The sequence below is a fragment of the Trachypithecus francoisi genome, unplaced genomic scaffold (genome assembly GCF_009764315.1).
Source record: "Trachypithecus francoisi isolate TF-2019V2 unplaced genomic scaffold, Tfra_2.0 Lachesis_group15, whole genome shotgun sequence".
NCBI classification, from domain to species: Eukaryota; Metazoa; Chordata; class Mammalia; order Primates; family Cercopithecidae; genus Trachypithecus; species Trachypithecus francoisi.
This window is the reverse complement of record NW_022681460.1, coordinates 60,381,663-60,386,074: the sequence shown is the minus strand read 5'-3', so window position 1 is coordinate 60,386,074 and position 4,412 is coordinate 60,381,663. Positions and strand designations below refer to the sequence as shown.

At 44.0% G+C, this 4,412-nt stretch overlaps 1 pseudogene; it reads left to right on the top strand.

Annotated features, from left to right (window-relative positions):
- The first annotated feature begins 1,341 nt into the window (after positions 1-1,341).
- Positions 1,342-2,310, top strand: LOC117098037 (annotated as a pseudogene).
- The last annotated feature ends 2,102 nt before the right edge of the window (positions 2,311-4,412 follow it).

Sequence of the window (4,412 nt, the reverse complement as noted above, 5' to 3'; positions counted from 1 at the left end):
TATGCCATGATTATTCACAGCTGTGTTATTGATCATAGTGTTGTAAAGGACAGTCTCTTGGATTGGATTTTTTCCATGCGGACTTGGAGGTAGACGGTTAATTTAAAAGATGACCCAAGGAAGCCGGAGCAACGGCGCAGGTGGAGTGGTGAGGGAAGAAGGGAAAGGTCATGAAGGGTACCTCGTAGAGCTTATTGTCCTCATCCCTGCGGGTCAATGCTGATGGGGACTCTGAGCCCCTCTGTAGATGGTGCACACCTGCCCCTCTGAAGTGGAGATCCTGCACCGTCCCTCCTGGTGAGTGTTGCCCCTGAGAACAGTAACTCCTTGCATTTCTAGGCAGCGAGGCAACTTCCCGGGGATCATCTGAGAAAGCTGGTGGAGAAAAGCCAGGGACTCTGTCTGCACTTGAGATGAACCAACATTGACATGCACTGAAATTGTCCACCACAGCCATAGCTGAAGCAGAGGCGGGCTGAGAGGGGGTGGCTCAGGGCATCGTAACATCTGCTATGGACAGAACTGAGGGATGAATTTTAGGAGATGTTCATTAACTCAATAAGGATTTATGTATTAACCAATTAGATGAAACATTTACTAAACGTGTTATATCCAGACACTATTGTAGGTACTAAGGACACAGCAGTAAAGTCTCTTCCTTCAATGAACTCATATTCTAGTAGAAGACAGATTCTTAAAAATCAATAATAATATAATGTTGGTAGGTGATTTGTGGTAGAAAAAATATTTAAATAAGAAAGGCAAAGGATTAGGAGGTGATGAATGTGGGGTAGGGACAGAGAAAGAGTCTTATTTTAGAAAGAGTAGTCAGTGAGGGCTGCTTGGATGAGGGGCCATTTGAGCACAATCTTGCATGAAGTGAGCGAGAGGGGCAGGTAGGCGGATAGTGGCGGGGTCAGCAGTACTGCTTTCCAGACCCAGGGCAAATCTATACAAAGATCTGGAGTCAGGAACAACCCTGCTGTGTTCAAGGATCAGGGCCAGACACAGTTAAGCACAGAGATCCAGTGGCAAGTGAAAGAGACATGCTCCCTGCCCTTTAGAGCGTAGCCTACTGGGGCAACTGTCATTAACTTCATAAACAATCACACAGATCAAAGCAAATGTATACAGTGTGGTAAAGGCATAATTGAATTTGTGTTTCTTAATGATTACACGTCTACTATGAGGAGAGGGACTGAAGAGGGTCTATGCTTGGTGTCTGTCTACCATTCAACACTGTTCATTGCTTTCTCCTTTACTTCTCACTATCAATAACTGGACATAGCCCTGGATGCTCAGCCTGCTTCATGACAATCTGCTTGCTGGCATGTTTTCAAGAAACATATTGATTTATAAAAACTGTAACTACGAAATTTCTATGCGCACCGGAAGACAGAGGTCCTCTTTCCTTGCCTAACGCAGCCATGGTTCGTGGTTCCAAGAAGCATCTGAAGCTGGTAGCACCTTCAAAGCATTGGATGCTGGATAAATTGACTGGTATGTTTGCTCCTCGTCCATTCAGCAGTCCCTACAAGTTAAGACAGTGTCTCCCCCTCATCATTTTCCTAAGGAACAGACTTAAGTATGCCCTGACAGGAGATGGAGTAAAGAAGATTTGCATGCAGCAGTTCATTAAGATCGATGGCAAGGTCTGAACTGATGTAACCTACCCTGCTGGATTCATGGATGTCATCAACATTGATAAGACAAGAGAGAATTTCCATCTGATCTACGACACCAAGGGTTGCTTTGCTGTACATCGTATTACACCTTAGGAGGCCAAGTACAAGTTGTGCAAAGTGAGAACAATCTTTGTGGGCACAAAAGTAATCCCTCATCTTGTGACTCATGAGGCTCACACCATCCACTACCCTGACCCCTCATCGAGGTGAATGATGCCATTCAGATTGATTTGGAGACTGGCAAGAATATTGATTTCATCAAGTTCAGCACTGGTAACCTGGGTATGGTGACTGGAGGTGCTAACCTGGGAAGAATTGGTGTGATCATCAACAGAGAGAAGCACCCAGGATCTTTTGACGTGGTTCATGTGAAAGATGCCAATGGCAACAGCTTTGCCACTCGACTTTCCCACATTTTTGTTATTGGCAAGAGCAACAGACCATGGATTTCTCTTCCCCGAGGAAAGGGTACCCTCCTCACCATTGCTGAAGAAAGAGACAAAGACCGGCGGCCAAGCAGCAGTGGGTGAAATGGTCCCTGGGTGACATGTTAGATCTTTGTATGTAATTAAAAATAACGTGGCATGATAAAAAAAAAAAAAAAGAAAGAAAAAAGAAAACAAAAGCTGAGCATGGTGGCTCACACCTGTAATCCCAGCACTTTGGGAGGCCAAGGCAGGCGAATCACCTGAGGTTGGGAGTTTGAGACCAACCTCACCAACATGGAGAAACCCCATCTCTACTAAAAATACAAAATTAACTGAGCGTGATTGCACATGCCTGTAATCCCAGCTACTTGGGAGTCTGAGGCAGGAGAATTGTTTGAACCCAGAGGGCAGAGGTTGCAGTGAGCCGAGATTGCTCCATTGTACTCCAGCCTGGGCAACAAGAGCGAAACTCCGTCTAAAAAAAAAAACTGGAACTATTTGTACCCTATCCTCTATCCCTGCTCAGAAAAGTTGAAGGGAACTTAACCTGAAACTCAAATATTAATAGTACTGATTTCCACTGCCATGCCAAAGAGGAAGTAAAGAGTCAAGAGCCAGTATGGTATAGTGGAAACAGCATAGACTTGGACTGAAATCCAGGTAGGCTCCAGTTCCAGCTCTGATAATGATCAACTACATAGCTTTAAACAGATGAGTTTAGCCCTCTAAGCCTCATCTTTAAAAGGGGGATAATAATGCCTACTCTGGAGCATTATGAAGATGAAATCAGATTGTATATATAAAGCATCTGATTCACAACAGAGGCCGAAAATGGATTATTATATTAATCACATCATACAGAATCTTAACTAATCTAAAACACTGTGATATATGTGGTTTCTGTCTGAACCACAAAAAAATATTAAAATGGCCCATGCAAAATTGAAACAAGTAAACTGAAAGGAGCTTGTAAATAATCGGACAAACCTGTTTAGTCCAATTATCCCGAGGCACAAATTTCGTATCCATGAGAAACTGCTGGGAGTGGAATGAAAGGGGTATGGCGGAAGGTCAGTCAGCTGCCTGTGGATGATTTCCTGGAAAAGTGTTTCTTTCCAGATCTCTTGTTTCGAGAGAGGTCAGACTGACCATGAGACACAGAGGCTGAAGCCTCAAACATAGGAATAAGGTTCTACAAGGTCCAAACCCCAAAAGGATCATGCATTTTGATGATCCAGCAAGAAATTCTTATTAGTGCAGGAACTCTTGCCCACCATCTGCCAAGGGAGGCTATAATGGCATTGTTGACTCCCACACTGCAAGCAGAGCCTTAATCATGTTTTACTAGGCCTTACAGATTACAGGAGCAGGCATGCCCTCTTAGCCCCAGGCCTGGCACCACCCATGCAAGGTAAGTAGTTTACAGGTGTGTCTGGGTCTACTTCAGGTCGGTCAGTTTAAGACAGCTACACAGGACCTTAACCCGGAGAAGGAGGTCAGCCCCAGGCAGAAGCTCCCACACCAAAGAAGAAAAAGCTGGGCACCAGCTTTTTCACTATCTCCTGGGCACCAAACTGAATTATGTTTAGATAGACTGGAATCAATGACAACAAATCCAAAAGAAAAGTAAAAAGTGGAAATAGTATTAAGAGCAAAAGCTTGTTGTTGTCTAAGCAGGAAAAGCAGCAAAACGTACATTGCATTCAGATGTGCAGGTCAGTAGTCTATAGACTTTTCAGGCTTTGGGTCCTTTCAACCAGCCACTTACCCTCCTCCTCATCACTTACCACAACAGCAGTGTAGGTTACTATAGTGCTGTGTGGCTTGCAAAGCATTCTGGAACACGTGGTTTTGTTACAATCCTCATAGCAATCTGATGAACAAGGTTATTATTGTCCTCATTTTAGGAGTGACGCCACTGAGACTCAGAAGAAAAAAATTAATTGATTTACACCAGGATTCACATGAAATAGATTTGGGAGCAGAGATTTGGACCCTGGGCTCCTGACACCAAGTTTTATTTTTGTGGCTACACATTTCATATTGTTGTGGATCTTTAATTGACAAATGTAGTCCCACATTGGCATTGCAGCTGCCTGGTGGGAGTGGGACAAAATGCATTCTACCTGTGGCTCTGGGCTGAAGCCACATCACCACATAGAGAGTAGGTAGCTCAGAGAATCAGTCAAGTTGCTAAATCTAAGGACATGAGGTCTGAAAGTGGGATCTCAGCCAAAACAATAATGTCTCAAAAGCCAAGGTGATCCTGGGTGACTGTGTTCTCTTACTAGGCAAAAGT